The sequence below is a fragment of the Ursus americanus genome, chromosome 22 (assembly GCF_024610735.1).
Source record: "Ursus americanus isolate L20-20 chromosome 22, mUrsAme1.1.p, whole genome shotgun sequence".
Lineage (NCBI taxonomy): Eukaryota > Metazoa > Chordata > Mammalia > Carnivora > Ursidae > Ursus > Ursus americanus.
The window spans coordinates 17,948,827-17,967,954 of NC_142148.1; the positions used below are offsets into that span (position 1 = coordinate 17,948,827).

General features: G+C 43.5%; 1 protein-coding gene across 4 annotated transcripts in view; it reads left to right on the forward strand.

The window, feature by feature from the left end:
- The first annotated feature begins 14,515 nt into the window (after positions 1–14,515).
- The window catches only part of CHD6 (chromodomain helicase DNA binding protein 6), a 192,210-nt gene continuing 187,597 nt past the window's right edge, over positions 14,516–19,128 (forward strand). For 3 of the 4 annotated variants that reach the window (XM_087853574.1, XM_045804644.2, XM_045804643.2), the window contains exon 1: positions 14,516–14,611. The gene's annotated coding sequence lies outside the window, so the exon portion shown is untranslated. Of the gene's footprint in view, positions 14,612–15,110; positions 19,082–19,128 lie in introns of those variants that run through there. The other variant, XM_045804642.2, reaches the window with a different exon arrangement.

Here is a 19,128-nt window from a genome sequence, read left to right on the forward strand (position 1 = left end):
GACGGAGTAACTTGATCTAAGTTACAAAGTCAGCAGTGCTGCTAGTATTTGAACCCTGGGCTGTCTGCTCTATGCTTGTGTTCATAATAGTTGATTATGATCCTGTCTTAAAGTCTCCCTTTAGCTTAGAGATACTCGCTTTTATCTAGTTATTCCACTAACTACACCAAAAATAAGTTGATAACCTTTTTTCTTCATTTCTTTCTGAATTTTCAAGTCTCCAGCATTTACACACATAACTGAGCACCCTGTGGGTAACACATAGGGAACTCCTGCCAAATCCCTCTTCCCGGGAAGTATGGGCATCCATTCTTCCACTATCATCATGGCTGCTGTGTCGAATTTAAAATATAAAGGATTTCTTGTGCACTGTCTTCCAGCCAGAAGAAGCGGCAATAGGCTGACACATTCCATATGAGGCCGTGGGCCTCCAGGAAAAGTGTTTTTCTTTAAAGTATTGATTTAGCTCTTTATTTTCTGACTGAGTATAGACCTTTACCAGTTTCAGGTGGCTTAGTAATGTTCAGATAACTAAAATGGACCAGTCTATAAATGAATTGAGTTATTCGGAGGATATAAAAATACAGTGCAATTTTGTTTTATGTAGTGCTATTTTTATGAGAGCTAGAAAACGTTCTGTAGACAGAACAGTGGAAAACAGAAAGGGAGACAGTATTGTGCCACAGGAAGAAACAAGAGAGAGAAACCTGGAAAGAAAGAAGGGAAATTAGTAATGATTATCATATACTATTGCCAGTTACTGTGCTAGATCCTTCCTTTATGTCATCTTGTTTAATCTCCACGCCACCCTGGAACATAGATTTATTGTATCCATTTCATGGATTAGCAAACAGGCTCAGAAAAGTTAAGTAACTTGCTCAAGGGCACACAGCTAGTTCATGCAGAGCTGGGATTTGAGTGCAGTTCTCTCAGACCCTTGGTGTGCTGGGCACAGAAAGGAAGAATAGATCACAAAACTCAAACTGAAGCCTAGCAGAGAACTGAGAAGATCAAAGTGAAACTGACAGGAGACCAGAGAAAAGTAGGATGATCACAGTGACAAGAGAGTTTGTGCTAACTGTTAGTAAGTGGTGTGGCCTCTGAAACTGCCCGCCTCGAGCTGGGCAGGAGCAGGTGGCTGGAACTGGTCCTGACGGAGGCGAGGATGGCTGGAGGGCCTCATCCAGTCAAAGAAGAGGCTGGTTCCAGGAGAGCTGAGAGTCTGAGAGACTGAAGTAAGGCAAAGAGATGGTTGGGCTGGGCCTGAGACGGGGGCCCTGGTCTCTCTAGAATGGTGGGGACACTGAGTTCAAGGGGATGGCCCCTCCCTTTGGGAGGAGCACTCTCCTTGTCAAAGTCTTACATCAGTAAATCCAGACTTAGTCACCATGGTATCAGTAATGCCCCAGCAACCCATCAAGATCTTTCCTGATGATCTGAGTGAGAAAGCCACAGGAAGGTTTCAATGCATTAAAAGAAAAAACACCACTTACAAAAAGCGTGATTCCTATGTGCCAGACATGACTTAAGTGATGGGGACCAAATGGTATGCCAAAATACTTTGATCCCTGATCTTTAGACCTAGAGTCTGGTGGGGGACACAGATACTAATCATGATTATATATTAAATTAATATAAAACTGAAATTTTAACAAGTATTTACTAGGAAAGGTACACAATACCATAAGGTATGGCTTCCCTGAGAAAGCAAAGCCTGTGCTGTGATGCAGGGAATAAGTTGAGTTCATTATTGAAGGAAGAGTATTATATTCCAGATAAAGGAATCAGTAAGTGCAAACTTCCCTTGTTTTAAATGGTTCACCCTGGAGGAGGGAGGCTCAGTATGCAATCAGGGCTTTGCACACATTTTACATTCTATCTGGACGTTTCCTTTCCTAACTGGAAACTTCCCTAATGGCCAACAAGTCCACATTTCAGGGCGAAGATGGTGCTTCTGTTTTTAGGCATAATATACTTTTCATTTATTTATGGATATGTGCAAGTACCCGTCTATCCAATCAGATCGCCAACCAAGCATCTATTTGTTTGTCTGTTCATTCATTACGCATTCATATATCCATTTAATCATCCATCATACCAATTATCAATCCATGCGTCTGTCTACCTATCCATTAGACAACCATCCATCAATCCATGGATCTATACATCTACACACATTTTATCTCTCCGTGTGTTTATACATCCATTTATCTATCACCCACCTACCTATTCATCCAGTCGTTTACCCACATATCCATCTATTCATGTATCTTTTTATTCATTTATTCCTCTGCAACATAATAAGAAATATGTTTGGTCTCTGTTCCCCGGTTCCTGACACAGAGCTCTGAAAATCCTTATAATTTCCTGAGCGATGGGGGTGATAGAACTGTCTTTCACAGAGGTCCCAAATCCCTTGGAATTTGCTGAGTGGAACGATTACTGCTTGTTCTAATGATGTGACTCTTGGTGGGCCCCTGCATAGCTTCAGGATGGGGACCAGTCACCAGATAAATCAAGCCATATTTGGAATTCCCATTCTCTGAGGAGAGGAGAGGAGCTGGAGATTGAGTTAATAATTAATCATGCCTACGTGATGAAACGTCCATAAAAATCCCTAAAGCATGAGGTTTAGACAGGCTCTGGGTTGGTGAATCCATCCATGTACTGGGAGGGTGGGCACCCTGACCACCACAGGGACAGAAACTTCTGTGCTTGAGACCCTTCCAGAACTTGCCCTATGTTCCTCTTCATGGGGTTGTTCATTTGTACCCTTTTCAATAAACTGGTAAATGTAGGTAAAGCATTTCCCTGAGTTTTATAAGCCATTATAGCAAATTCTCCAACCTGAGGAGGGGGTTGTGGGAAGCTCCGATTTATAGCTAAGTTGGACAGAAGTGTGGGTAGCCTGGGAACGCACTACTTGTGATTGGCGTCTGAAGTGGGGGGGGGGGGCAGTCTTGTGGGGATAAGCCCTTAACTTGTGGGATCCGGGCTAAGTCCAGGTAGTGTTAGAATTGTTTAATGTGAGGTAAAACTGCACATATTTGGTGTCAGAAGTGTAATGAGTGGAGAAACAAGTCTTCTTTTACCTTCCTTCCAACCAAGCAACCATTTATCTATGTATTCTTTCACCCATTCTTCCACTCATTCATCCACCCATCCATCCATCTGTATATTCACCCAATTATCATCCATTCATTTAATCATCCAAGTATTCATCCATCTTCCATCTATTTATTTACCCACTGATGTATTCATCCATTTCTATTGCTGCTGTGACCAATTACCACAAACTTAGTGGCTTAAAACAACATCTTATACAGATGGTCTCCAACTTATGATGGTTCAACTTAAGATTTTCCGATTTTACAATGGTGCAAAAGCAATATGCATTCAGTAGAAACCATACTCTGAATTGTGAATTTTGATCTTTTCCTGGCTAGCCATATGTTATACTATCCTCTCTCATGATGCTGGGTAGCAGCAGTGAGCACAGCTCCCAGTCAGCTGGGTATGACAACCAATACACTTACAACCACTCCACACCCATACAACCATTCTGTTTTTCATTTTCAGTACAAATTCATAAATTGCATGAGATATTCAACAGTTATTATAAAATAAGCTTTGTGTCAGGTGGTTTTGCCCAACTATAGGCTAATGTAAGTGTTCAACTCAGGTCTGAACGTGTTTAAGATAAGAGAGGCTAAGCTATGATATTCCGTAGGTTGGGTGTATTAAATGCATTTTAGACCTAGGGTATTTTCAACTTAACGACGGGTTTATCAGGATGTAAACCCATTCTAAGTTAAGGAAGATCTGTAGTTAGAATTCAGAAGTCCGAAATGGGTCTTAAGGGGTTAAAATTAAAATGTTGGTAGAGTTGTAGTCCTTTGGGGAGAGTTGGTTTCCTTGCCTTTTCCAGTTGCTAGAGCCCACCTGCATTCCTAATCTATTGTCTCCTTCCTCCAAGTTTAAAAGCAGCATGTACATGCATCTTCAAATTTTCAAATCTTCAGAGTTTAAAATCAGTATCTGTGTGCATCTTCAAATCTCTCTCTGATTGTGTCCCTTCTGCCTTCCTCTTATAAAAATACTAGTGATTACATTGGGTCCATCCAGATAATCCAGGATAATCTTCCCATTTCAAAGCCAGTTGATTAGCTAATTTAATTCCCCTTTGCCATGTAATCTAACATATTCACAAATTTTAGGAATTAAGACATAGACATTTTGGGGGCCATTATTCTGCTTACCATACCATTCATCCATTTATGCTTTAATCCATCTAGTTCTTTCATGAGTTCATCTTTGTGTTCATCTACCAATCCATCAATTTGGTCATCCATTCACTCATCTATGTATGTATGTATGTATGTATGTATGTATGTATGTATCTATCTATCTATCTATCTATCTATCTATCTATCTATTATCTATAAAGCTGTCCATCCATCCATCCAACCATCCAATTGTCCATTTATTTATCCATTCATCCAACCAGTCATTCACTTGCCCACCACCCATTCATCTGTCATATCAACCATCCATCCTAATTTCATTATTTCCATTTATTCATTCAACATCCATTCATCTACCAATCATTCATGCATCAGTTTATCCACCTATCTAACCATCCATCCATTCATGAGCTATCCTTATCTACCTTGCCTCTGACCTTTTATTTAACTAAACAGTATCCTTTCAAGACCCCAAACACACACACACAAACACACACACACCCCAAAATTTGGACCTAATGACCAAAACAGGTCATCCTACCTGGTAATTTATTCTCAACCACCTCTTTTTCTGATTCTAACTCCAAATGATTTGGAGTTCCTGGATCCTAAGCCTCTCTCAGTTTTGCCTGTAGTAATTTGTACTGGCTGCATGCCAGTGGGTCTTCCTGTAATCTTAGTTTATGGAACCCTGCCTGTGTTGACTCTGTGTTGACCCTGATCTGCCCTTCTCCTGGTTATGCCCAGAAGGAGTGAAGAGAATAAGCAAACCTGCAGTATGTGAGCGTGTGCATTGAGAAGGTTCTGGGTTAGAGCTGTGTGTTTCAGTGTTTTTTCTGCTCTACTATTCCTGCTCCCAAAAAGGAGGTTTGAATGAAAGTCATACTTTTCACAATCTAGGTTGATTTCCACCCCCCATGGGGAAGTAAGACAAATAGTACTGAAAACACTTGTGGTATGGTGGTCAAAAAAGCATTTTGAGGGGCACCTGGGTGGCTCAGTTGATTGAGTGTCCAACTCTTGATTTCAACTCAGGTCATGATCTTGGGGTTGTAGGGTTGAGCCCCGCATCAGTCTCCATGCTCAGTGGCGAGTCTGCTTCTCTCCATCTCCCTCTGCCCTCCCCTGCTCGTGCTCTGTTTCTCTCTAAAATAAATAAGTAATTCTTTAAAAAAAAACATTTTGAAAATATGAAGAAAGTCATTTAAAAATCTCAAAAATTGCCATTAGATAAGGACAAACTAAATAAATATGGCACACTTTATTTTTAACAAGTTTTGTTTCCCCCTCAGACTTTTCCTCCACAGATATTACTAATAAGGTGAGAAAGCACATATTACTGAAGCAAAAACATTCATAGTGGCAATAAAATAACTTCAACGTCACCACTCACTCACAAACGCCTCCATAATTTACAGTTGTCAGGCTGTTGATGGTCTCTCACCACTGGCTGAGCCACAGATAAGGTAGACTACGGGCTGTGTGACATTCCCAGCACTTAGCAAAAATGCCACCCCCTGCTCTGTTGCTCAAGAGAGCACGTCGGAATACAAATGAATAGGAGGGATACTATTATAAGAACACCCACTCCCATTTATTTGTTTTTTAAAAGGTATCTCATTAGGGACAAGACACTTGCCATGTACCTCGTCATTGGCCATGTCAAGACATGACCACTGAAGACCACGACTGAATGACTGCCAGATTCCTATAGAGTTTTAGGGTCAAAAATTGATGATGGTCATACAAGTTTAAACCAGAATGAAATTGTTTGAGCAAGTCTTGGTAGACCAGCTCCTGTCCTGCAGATACCATGAATTCGTTAAGTGAGCAGAAGGCTGGTACATCTTCATGAAGCTCAAAACTGGCCCTTTGGGGGCACAGTCTACATTTTTTCAAAACCATTCAAGGAAGGCTTCATGGAAACTGTGCTGCTATCAGAGCCTTGGCCAAAAAGAATATTTCAGAAATGAATGAAGAGGGGCAGTGCTCTGGCAATTCTCTGTGACAGACTGGCAGTCTGGTCTGGGAAGATATCACTTCTTAGCGGTTGGAAGATTCTAGGGCCCTGAATCAGAAGATTTTGAAGGCACTGACATTCCAACACTGGGAGGTCACCGGTTTATGAATAGGAGCTCTGGCCATCACCAAGACACATGCAAATTATACATAAAGGGTTTATACTTTAACATCTCGTATAAAACACTACTTGAAATCCTCAACAATAATTCTTAGGTTTATGCCAAAGCTCTTTCACATGCTACACCTCATTTGATCCTTACAACAACTCTGAGAAATTGCCTAGACGGGGCATATCACCATTTTATAGACCATCCAGAAAGTCGATGTCCAGAGATGGCCAACAGTTTTCACGCTGTGAGCCATTCCTAGTTGGCGCTGTTGAGGATGGGAGGGGGCAATATAAGGATGCCTACCATGCTTTTCCTCAGCAAAAACATGGAAACTGGTTAATTTAAAAAACTAGTGCTTTCTTCCTAGACGGTAAAACAGTGCCGCTCTTTTATTGTTAATTTGCCAGTGATCGTCTCTCTGAGTTGGTCAGTTACACTGATGGTAGAATTGTGTTCACATGGACAAGGAATCCACCACAATTTGAGGCTTGGTGAAAAGCCTCAGCTTAAGCAAGTTTTTATGGCTAAAATTATCTAACTGTCGCTGCAGGTAAGTACACTGCTGAGTGAGAATGAAGGATTTATGGAACTGTTTCAGGGTACGGTGACGGTGTTTTAAAAAAAAATCCTGCCCAAGAACATGTGAGGTATGACTTTTTATAAATCATAGTTACTAAAAGTGAGCACAATCATATGTATAAATTCAGATTAAAAAAAATAAAAACAGTAGTGTTATACATGCGTGAGAGAGCTCTGTAGCACTTTAAGAGTTAAATCAGTCAGATCAAATCCTAAAGGATGGAAGTCACTTTAAAAGGCAAAAGGTCCCCCAGGCCAAAGGCAAGAACAGAGATTGACTTCAGTTCAATCAGTGGAATTAGTATGTTTCAAAAAGAGCAAGTCAACAGAAGGGGGAAGGTCTACACAGTACAGGGGGAAATGAGGGCCAGAGGAAAGGATGTAATAATGGAGTAATTAACAATTTGGTGAGCAGTTTTCATGTGCTAAGTAGTTTGAATGAATCATTTAATCCATACAACAACCTTGTTATCAGAATCAAAAAACTTCACCGGTGGTAAATCTGGGATTTGAACCAGATCTGTTGGCCTCCAAAGCCTGTGGGCTTAACTAGTCTTACCCAGTTTTGTCCTGGGGAAGGTTGCTTTTGGCAGGCCAGGGCACTGCCATTGGCTACACACATTCTTTTATTTCTTCTTTGGAAGTTACCTCCACACACCATGGGTCACTGTTGGGGATCTCCTCAGTGGCAAGCCACAGACAAATGATTTTTGAGCTATAAGGGAGAATAGACATTGTCCACTCTCCTCCTTTTACAGATGATATCTGTAACTTTGTTTTCACAAACTGCCACGAACACCTGTCCCCCAGCTCTGGAATAAGGTTCATGACCCAGCAGGGGAATTCCGTTTTTGGCAGTGAGATGTGATTCTAAAAGAATGCAGTTGATTTTCTTATGTGATTTGTTATGTTTTTCATGGTCTAATCAGAAAACAAAAAACTCTAAGTGGTTAAAACATAAGGACTTTATTTGAGGACAAACAGGCGTAGGACTAGCACACTCATAAACTGCCTTGAAATTGTTTGCAAGGGCAGCATATTGGAAATAAGCACATGGCCTCATAGGATATTACTCTGAAAGACGAAACTCATTGGGGTGATAAGTCTTGCATACTTCTGCTTTCCTGACCTTGACTGAGGCAGATCCTTCCAGCATAGGCTCTCATGGCACCATGTGCCACTCCCTTATGGCCCTTACCACTGCTGTGATGTTACATTTGTTTGTGCGATTATTTGACTAATGCCTGTCTCTTCCATAGACCACACAGGCTCCACAAGGGCTGAATTTGTGCTGCATTTTTTTCATCATTGTATCCCTGGCACCTAATACAATGCTGTGAAAGTCAGACCTAGGCATTCAGTAAATGTTCTTTCAGTAAGTGTGTTCCATTTTAAACATCAATCTCCTTAAGTATCTTCCCAAGAGAAATGAAAACATATGTCCCCACAAAGACTTGTATGTGAATGTTCCTAGTAGTGATATTCATCACAGACCCAAACTGGCAACCATCCAAATGTCCATCAGCGGGTGAGTGGACAACAAAAGGTGGCATATCCATACAATGGAATACCATTCAGCAGTAAAAAAGAACAATGCATTCTACAACATGGATAAACCACAAAGACATCATGTTAAGTGAAATAAGCCAGACACAAAAGGCTACATATTATACTATTCCATATGTATGAAATTTCTAGAAAAGGAAAAACTACAAAGAAGAAAGCAGATCCGTGGTTGTCGGGGCCTGGGGGGTGGGAGTAGGGATTGCCTGTATATGGGACGAAGGGAACTTTAGGAGGTGATGGAAATGTTCTAAAATTGGATTGTGATGACCATTGCACAACTGTATAAATTTACTAAAAATCATCAAATTATACATTTGCAGTGGTGAACTGTATGGCATGTGAATTATGCCTCAATAAAGCTGTTAAAAAATGTTTAAAAAAATCAATCTCCTTAGTCATTTTATCCCAACTTATGTTCTATGGAATATTATCTCTGTGGGGCATTGTGCCAGAGACTGCTAGTTGAGCCTCTCAACTCTTTAGTGAGAGAACTTCAATTTTTTTTTAAAGATTTTATTTTTCTATGAGAGAGGGAGAGAGCACAAGGGGTGGGGAGGGGCAGAGAGAAGGGGAGAAACAGGCTTTTCACTCGATCCTAGCACCCTGGGATCATGACCTAAGCTGAGGGCAGACGCTTAACTGACTGAGCCGCCCAGGTGCCCTGAGAACCTCAATTTTTAATGTGGCACATAGGCAAGCAAAATAAAATGCCGTATTTTCCAGCCTCCTTTGCAGCTCCATTTGGCCATGTGACCAAGTTGTGGCCAATGAGATATAAGCAGAAGTGATGTGTAGTATTTCCAGGAAGGTTGTTTAAGAGACATAACGAGCTCCACTTTTTCCCTTTTGCCTTTCCTTTCTTCCTTCCAAGGAAATGTGGACTGGTGCTCCAGCAGATATCTTGGACCTTGGAAATGAAAGCAAAGATGGTGGAGCAAAAATATTAAAGCTTGGACTCCCGACAGTCCCATAGAACTACTATGCCATTCTTGAACTGCCTGCTTCCCGTATTTCTTTTATGCAAAACAAAAATAAATTTCAATTTTATTATGCCTTTTTTCTGTTATACATAGCCAAATCTAATCCCAATACCAGTTTTAATAGGTATTAAATGAAAAGAGGGTTCTGTGGTCAATTAATTTTGAGAATTATGAAAGTTTAACCAACTTCGTTAATGCAAGACCTCTCAGTTTTTAATATGCTAATGAGCAATGGCAACCTCCAAGATGGGCTAGAGTATGCACAACTTCCTAAACCTGAAACTTCTCTTTTTTTTTTAATCTTTTATTTTTTAAAAAATAGGCTCCATGCCCAACATGGGACTCGAACTCACAACCCCAAGATCAATAGTTGCATGCTCTACCCATTGAGCCAGGCAGGTGCCCCCTGAAACCTCTTTTTATTGGATCATCTCATGGGATGAATGACTTAGGGGCAATGGGAAATGTTGCTTTAAAAAATTTACATTTTTGCTTCTTCCTTTCTAATTCATCCCTCTTCTAGGCTGATAGATCTTTCTTAAACATAAAGTTGATGCTATCACATACGTGTTTAAAATCCTTGAACAAGTCCTATAGCATAAAATTCAAACTCCTTTGTGTAATGAATAAGACCTTTTGTGATCTGGCCTTTGCCTTCTCTCTAGCCTCACCCTAGCAGTCTCGTTTTCACATCATGAACCATTTGCACTGTTGAGAACTGTGCATGTTCTCCTCGGTCTCTTTGACTCTGCATATGCTATGCCACTGTAAGTGGAACACTTTCTATCTGCCGCCTTTACTGGTATTCTACCTCTGATCCTTTAAGACCAGGCTGAAGTATTAACTCATTCACTTCCATTCATGCTTTGAGCAATTCCTACTATCAGGCAACACACTAGTGCTTGGGTTCCAAAGCCAAACAAACAGAATCCCTACCCTGGAGGGATATCAGATCAAATGAAGTTAAACAAGTACTGTATTAGTCAAAGTCTGCTAATAGCCATAACAAACAATCCTCCCATTTCAGTGACTTGGCATTAAGACGGTTCATTTCTCACTCACAGCACAGTCCACTGCGGGTAAGCACGGGGGTTCTGCTCCATGCAGTCAGTCAGGGACCCAGGCTCATTCCATTGCCACTTTTGGGGGCTTCTAAGTCCTCCACTGGATATTTTTGCATCTGGCCAGCAGATGAGGAAAGGAGAAGAGTTTGGAGGCTCACATAGGAGGTTTGGGGGGATGCCTAAAAATGAGACGTATCTATCATTCTGCCCAGATTCTATTACCCAGATTTTAGTCACGTGGACCTGATTACTGAGAAATGTGGTTTTTCGAAGAGCCTAGAATGAATATGAAATGGGCTGGTGCAAATAGCCTTTTCTGTGACACACATATATAAACAAGAACAATAAAGAAGCTCACGGTCCAGTGGAGGAAACAGACAAGTCAATAGAGGCTGGAAGGCAAGAAAGAACATGGTCAAGCAGGATGTAACCTGTGTTTATGGAGTCACTATCAGAAAGTTCTAGGGGCGCCTGGGTGGCGCAGTCGTTAAGCGTCTGCCTATGGCTCAGGGCGTGATCCCAGCATTCTGGGTTCAAGCCCTGCATCAGGCTCCTTGGCTGGTAGCCTGCTTCTTCCTCTCCCACTCCCCCTGCTTGTGTTCCCTCTCTCGCTGGCTGTCTCTCTGTCAAATAAATAAATAAAATCTTAAAAAAAAAAAAAAAGAAAGTTCTAGAACTGCAGGAAGCCCTTCTGTGGCTCCCCTTCAGAGCCCCTAAGAATTGCTCTTCTAGGCCCTCTGTAAATATGGACACATTATATGGTCCAGAAAGTTGTGCATCATCACTGTCACCTCCATAACAGACCTTCAGGGTCTCTTAGTGCCCACCATCTCTAGTCCGAGCAGCTGCTATGGTGTCCAGCTCTGCATGGGCTCCATTTGACTTCATGAGCTGTCTCCTGATAAATCTTTGCCTCATGACCCCGCTGTAAGCCTCTTAACGCTGAGTTTTGGGACACCACAAAGCCCCACTTGGCACCTGTTCATGAACAACTGAAGTGGATCTTTACCGAGTGGGAGGTGAGCTGGTGAATACATTTCCTTCCTTTTCCTCTCCCATAGGCTATGCTATGCCTCATGTCATGTGGCTTCTCAGAGGATAATCCCTTGAGCTGAAGCCATCAGCCACACATAGTGGAGGCCAGATGAAGAAGTAGAGGCCAGATACCATCCTGGTATCAGTTCTTCTCACTTTCCTACCCTCCTCCTTTTGCCTCCTACTTCTGCCCTGTAGAGTCAAGCTCTGTGTCCTAGAGGCTAAGATATCCCCATGGATGTGCTAAAAGCCACTTAGTGGTCTCATTTCCCCTTCTAGTGCCTATCTGTAGGTCCCTGGATGCTGGAGAAATGGGGTTCCCCCCCTTTTCTAAAGATTTAATTATTTATTTATTTCTACACCCAACGTGGGGCTCGAACTCATGCCCCCGAGATCAAAAGTTGCATGCTCTACTGACTGAACCAGCAAGGTACCCCACAGCACAAGTGTTTTAAGGGTCAGATTCCACCAACCCTGTTCAGTTCTGCAGACCTGACTATGATGGTCAAGCCGCTGCCTCTCCTGAGTGTAGCCTCCAGACCTTCCCTTTGCTTGGACATGTACCACCCATTTGTGGATCCGTTGTGGACTCCTATTGATTTCTTGTTTGGTAACATAACATCTGTATCTCTATGTTTGACTTCTTATGTGCTACAGACTTTTCTCGAGTTTAAGAACAGGAATTACTGTCTGACGAGTTTGCCTCCTTCCTGCTCCCACACCTCTCATTGCTGTCTTTTGCTTCTGTGCCTTGGCATATGCGTGCTGCTCCCTCTGTCTGGAGCTCCATTCTTCCCCACCTCGTTTATGTTATTTCATCTTTTCTGAGAGAAGGACATGATTTTGTAAAGGGAGGGCCACTTGACTCCCATGTAGGATTCACCAAGTCTGTCTCTGATATAACTCTGTGCCCAGCCCCGTTCCAGAAACTGAAGTGCACAGACCTGAGCCCCATCAGCACTCTTGAGAGTTTTAGACCCTTAATCCTGTGTTGGACTGAAGGGTTGTGGCCACCAATTGCTTGGTCCTGCCTCAGCCTCTGTAGCGGCTGGTTCAGGAGGGCAAGCGTGCTGTCTCTTTGCGACGGGGGAACAAGCATCTCTCTCCATACTTACGCACCAACAGCTTGGCAGGATTGGAGATCCTCAGGATCAATGTGTCCATTTCCATCTTGATCCCAGCTAGTTTATGAGCTCCCTGAGGACAGGGTATTGTCTGCCTTTGTGTCTAGAACAATATCTGGAACACAGTTGGTGCTTAAGAAATGTGTGTGTGTGTGTATATATATATATATATATACATATATATATATGTATATATATATATATATATTTTTTTTTTTTTAAGGAAGAGAGAGGAGGAAGGAAGGACCAAGAGGTATCTTAGCCAGCCTTAAGTCCAATGAGAGAAATGTGCACAAGTGAGGTAGACAGGGGGCAGGAGGCTGCTATCTCCGTATTTTCAACCTGGAGAAATTTCTGGTGTCTCTGGTGTCTGCCAAGAACTCAAGAAGTGGTCCTCAGAAAGGAGTTAGGGTCACAGGATGAAAACCACAGGAACACTGGGGCTTCAAAAAAACTAAAAATATCCTCTCTTTGGGGGTACAGTAAGCCTTGGCTACATCATTACAGCTACTCCTGACAGAGTCAAGCCATGGTCATCTTAACTGTATCCAACAAACTGCTCTTGGAATCACCAGGACTCAGATCATTCCTACTTTGAAGAAAAATGAGTCAGAATCCAGCCATTTCTTTTAGTGGGTGCTAAGGAAACACCCACAATAGGGGCAGGCAAGGGAGGGAGGGGGACAGGTGACTATTACTGCTCGGGAGGAGGCCAGGAATGGGATGCCATAGTGTACTGGGCCAGGCAGGTGGATAACTCTCCCTCCCTTGCTCCACATATTTTCTTAACAGCATTTTTCACTACCTGTCCCTTGTATTTATTTATTGTCTTTCTTTCCCCTTAGCATGCCTCTTCCACGAGAGCCAGGCCTTTGTCCTATTGACCGCTGTATCCCCTCTCTTATATCAATGACTGACCTTTAGAGGATATTCAAAAATTAGCTGCTAACGAACGAATTAAAGAATATTAAACAATCAGTTGAATCTCTGCCATATGTTGGGCCCTGTCCTTGAGGATGCTACAAGGATGGTGGGGGAGATAGGCCCGAACATAAATACACCATAACTCGACACCTGATTCTTCGGAGGTATATCAAGGAGAAGCAGGATCCCTGGGGCTCAAAACTCCTGGGGAGTACGGGGGCCTTGGGAAGAAGCCCGTCGTGTGCCAGGAGTGTCAGGGAGCCAGGCGGAACGGCAGGAGATGCGGCTGGAGACACAGAATGAAGCTCCTTGGCTTTTTGCTTGGCTTCTCGGCATCTTTTCCTGACCTGCGGGACCCTTGCCTCTTCTCGCTTCTGTCTGCGAGACCTTGGCCCAAGCAGAATCTCTCTCTGTCGCGGGACCCCAGCCACATCCTCTCGCACCCCGGGAGACGCCAGCCCCGGGTCTTCCAGCTCGCTAGCCTGCTACCTGCGAGACCTCCACCTGCGCTCTGAGCCCCCTCCACGCCCGCGCGCGCTCCAGGTCCCCGCCTCCTGCCTGCGGTCTGCGGCGTGCAGGACCCCGGCCCCGCCCCGCCCCCGTAGCCCCGCCGCTGTGTCCCGGGGGGCGGGGCCGCGCGCAGCGGCGTCTCCGAGGCGGGGGGCGCGAGGCAGGGGGCGGGGCGGCCCCGGCGCCGGCCAATCAGAGCCTCGATCACATCCATGCAAATACGAGCACAATGGAGCGAGCCCATCACTCGCCCCTGCAAGCAAGCTTGAAATGGGCTTCCGCCTGAGCGGCAGCCAGGATGACCAATGACTCTGTGTTTTGGGCTGGCGAAGCCCAATGGCGTTGCAGGGAAGGCGGGTCCGAGCTGGGTTAGGGTGTCCTTGCAGGGTGTCTGAGCTAAACTTCACCAAATAATAGCTGTTTGTATTTTGGCTGCTGCAGGAGCCATTTTAGGTAAGTTCTTCTCTTAACTTTTTATTTTCCTCCCCGGCCTCCGCTGGCCGGCCTTGTCCGCGGGTCCCTGGCCCCGCCCCGCCGGCCGGGCTGGGGTGCCCCTATGAATGGAGCCGGGATGAGGGGCTGCGGCGGTGCGGAGGCCCGGCCGGGGTCCGAGCGGGGCCGGCGGCGGGCGGCCTGGCGGAGGGCAGGCGGCGGCCTGAGGCCTGAGGAGAGGAGCCGGCCTCCGCCGCGCCCCGCTCGCGCTCAGGCCGCGCTCGGGCCGGGCGGCCGTCCTTGGGAGTGCGCCGCTGCGGGCCGCGCGGAGGGGCGGGGGTCCGGGCAGCCCCCAGCCCCTGGCCTGGCGGGCAGGGGCGGGGCGTGTGGAGGCCCCCCCCGGGGCGGGCCGTAGAGGGACCCCCGGGCGGGCCGGGCCGTGCGGCGCGCGCGGCGGGGGTGACCGCTATTCCGCGGCCGCCCCCGCGGAGAAGTTGCTCTATTGGCGTCCTGCGTCTCTTTGCAGGGGTGGAGGAGGGTGGGCTGGTGCCAGGCTGCTGCTCCGGGAGGGGGCGGGGGCCCCGGCGCGTCCTCGGAGCGCGCTCCCCCTCCGCCCCCTTCTTACGCACTAGCGCGCACTCGCCCCGAAAATTGGAACCCTGGAGGTGTCCAGCAACCCCGCAGCCAAGTTTTGTGCATTATTAGATTGCATGCTTGAGCTTAAAAAAAAAAAAGAGTAATCTGTCCCCTTTACGGTATTTATTTTTTTCACTGTTGAGAAGTAACGGGAGTCTTTTGCTCCCAAATTTCCAGGGGCATGCTTGTCAGATGTGCAGAGGGTTGGCAGCTACTTGGTTTTTAAAAAGACGGTATTAGGAAATCCCCTCACTAGTGAGATAATTGAAATTTGAGTTTGTTTGCAGCTTCAGTTTTATTTGATCCAATTAAAAATACATAAGCAGGCACTTATATTTGTGTACATAAAGTATTCCTAGTTCCAGTTATGACCGATGTGACTGTGGTTTCGCTAGTGTGGGATCTAATAAGGCAATATAATTCAATTTTCAACTTGTAGGCCCGTGTTCTCCAAATTAGGGTTTATGGACCATTAGTAATCTGGCCAAGGTTTCTAGTGAATCCTTGGCATCTCCAGGCATCTCTGGAACTGTTGTATGTGCTTTATTCCCCACCCCTCCAAAACTGTTCATTTCTGGTGTAACAGATCCACGAACAGAGAAGATACACATTTTAAAAATTTTTATAATTTTCAGAGTGTCTGCAATATTGCTTGAGATTCAGTTATTGTTTCTCAAATGGCATATGGGAATACAATCCTGTTAGGCCCCCAGTTTTGACATACTTTATGGGGGTATGCTTTGATACTTACAAAAGTCCTGATAGGGACCACAGTACTGTGCTCCCAAGGCTGATTGTGAGCTGCCTTTCTTACTGGAGATCTGTAGTCACTGCACTATACGGTAGTTTTTTGGTAAGCTAAATTGGTAGATCATGTTGGCAACCTCAGGGAGATAGTTTTTGTGAACTTTGTGGCTCTCCCGCAGTACAAAGAAGGTTTGAGATCTATGTATGAAAAAATGATTAGGCATGAATCTTCAAGTAACATGGTTTATGCCAACCAGAACAGGTGGTTTCATATAAGCAATGCGTGACTGTAACCGAAGGCCTGGGAAAATGGGGAGTGGTAAATGATTAATTTTGGACTTCTTTCTGTCCCAGGGCAGATCTCCTAGGTGAATTGTGATAGATTATTTAAACCTTTTTCTTCATTCATGGACTACTATTAAGAGCTAATCTTTACAATTGTTTTTTTTTTCCATTTCGCTAACTTTGGAATCTCCTTTATAGTAACCAGAATATGATACTGTTTTTGCTGTAGTCTGGCCATGGGCAAAATAAATCTAGATGTGTTGTGAAATTATTTGTGTCTCCTAGTGCTATTACAGTCTGCCTGGAGTCACATCTTCTATACTGTGGTTATTCCTTTGCTTTTTTACATTTAGTTTTAATGGTGTTACAGTATGCAGTCATTCAATGTGATCACTTTTACCACAACTTTTTAATATTCTCTATCCTTATAATTATTTTTATAATTTATTGATGTAGTTGGAAGTTCTCTGAGCTCATCAGTATATTCATGCCAACCACACAAGAAGTTGAAAGACCAGTTTGGAGCGAAATGGGAGAGTCACAAGTAACACTGCTGTATTTCTGGACGATCCTTTGGCAGTTAGTTTTTTTATATTTATTGATTTACTATTCTTGTAACTATTTCAAATACCAAAGAAGATCTCAAGCACAATCATACCTCTTTAGAAACCAAATCTCAGTTGTGATTTTTGCCATTATGTTACAGAAAACTTATCAGAAACAGCAGACATTTGGAGATCTCTTTGATTTATAGAAGTTTCAAACAAGTTTTTTGGTTTTCTTGGAAGCATGGCTTTGCCTCAAGCAGGGGTTGTGGTTATGTCTTCCTGTGTTAAACCATGAGGGAAAAGGGTTCCACACTCTCAGGCTTGATTCTCACTGTAGGGGCCCACATTTTTCAGTTTTCATGGAAAGACTATGTGTTAGTAATAGCCAAACGGAGTCAAACATGTTCTGAATCCTTCTGATTTAAGGATTCTACCTGCAAAAATATTTTCGGTATGTGACAATGACTGTATCTAAATCAACTGAGGAGACTATGTTTTCACTCCCTTCCATCCCCTTTGTCCCCCCTCCCCCCAGTATAGCAAGGTTAGAAATAGTTTTTTGGTTTTGTTTTTTTTTTAAGATTTTATTTATTTATTTATTAGAGAGAGAGAGAGAGCACGCAGAGGGAGAGAGGAAGAAGCATACTCTCTGCTGAGCAGGGAGCCCAGTGGGGGGCTCAACCCCAGCACCCTGAAATCATGACCTGAGCCAAAGGCATACGCTTAACTGAGTGAACCATGCAGGTGCCCTGAAATAGTATTATTTTTAATAAATATTTGGTGGTTCACTTTATACTTCCATTCCTCATACAAAGCTTTAGTTTAATTCAGGTGAAAAGCTGCAGTGAATTCCATGGGACTGCCTGCATTCTCCTGTACCAGCTTATTATATTGAAAACTCTTTGAAATACATAAAATAATAGCTAGGGCTTAGATATCTGTTTCCTAGAGAACAGGTTTGGGTGGTTTATTTTGTTTTTGTTTTTGTTTTTTTCTTTAATAGAATGTGACATACTTGTGAGAGAAGCAAAAAGAACTAGCATTGAATAAATACCTGGTGTGTGTCCAGCACTCAGCCAGGCACGGGGCTGCAGAGAAGAAAAAATGTCTCCCATTTTCATGGTCACTCCATGAGGCTGGACCAAAGCTCAGAGAGGTGAAGTAGCTTATTTGAGGTCATAAAGCTAGTAAATGTTGGATCCAGAATTTGAACCCAGATCGTCTGAATTCAAAGCACATATCTTTTCACCAACTACCCTCTAAAGATTTCTTTAAAAGCTGGAGTGTGCTGTCATGTTTTAGTGGTATGGGACTAAGCTGACTGACAGAAGGTGTTCTACGCACTCATCTATTTTTACTTCTTCAAGAATTTGTCACTAAAGAGGCAAATTAGAATACAGTAAGGGCACCCTTAACCCCCCTTGTCTCCATAGTGTAGGAGAGGTCCTTGTAGGGCACTTAAGAGTTCAGCCTAGCCTGGTACTAAGAACCATGAAGTGCAGAGGGAGAATGCATCACTTTTCCTTGCCAAAATGTTCTTTTCTTTAGTTCATTTTGTGGAGGCGTTGATACCCTCTTGAGAAATTCTGTTACTTCCATAAAAGTCCTGAAGGTAGTAAAATGGAGTTATTTTAAAATATCCATCCCTGTTCCCATTTCTGAACTAAATTATTTGCATAAAATCCAGAGAAAAATGTTTTCTTTTTGCTTGTAGTACCTGTATTCTTTGGTTTTTATAGTCCGTAATAGTGACTCTTTACATCCTCCTACACTTATTTTTGTCATTTGCCATCATTGTACCTTTAGAATCTTTGATAATGTATATGACATTAATAGTTCCTATTCTGAGGAGTCATTTTTTTTTAAAGATTTTATTTATTTATTCGACAGAGATAGAGACAGCCAGCGAGAGAGGGAACACAAGCAGGGGGAGTGGGAGAGGAAGAAGCAGGCTCCCAGCGGAGGAGCCTGATGTGGGGCTCGATCCCATAACGCTGGGATCACACCCTGAGCTGAAGGCAGACGCTTAACTGCTGTGCCACCCAGGCGCCCCTGAGGAGTCATTTTTTTAAGTTGATGAACCTTTTTTCTTTATAGTCATAATGTAGGACTTAAAATTTTTAGCAAGGAAGAAAACCTGATATTTCAATAGATTTCTGTGGTGCTTTTATCCATTAGCTGTTCCAGAAGACTTAGCCTGCTAAGACAATATTTGAACATTTCAGGAAAACTAGGAAGTAGAATTTTAAGATAACTTCAGGACACGAATCAAAACGTAAGTTGGGTTTGAATTTTCTAAATAAATAAAGGGAGATTTCTTAT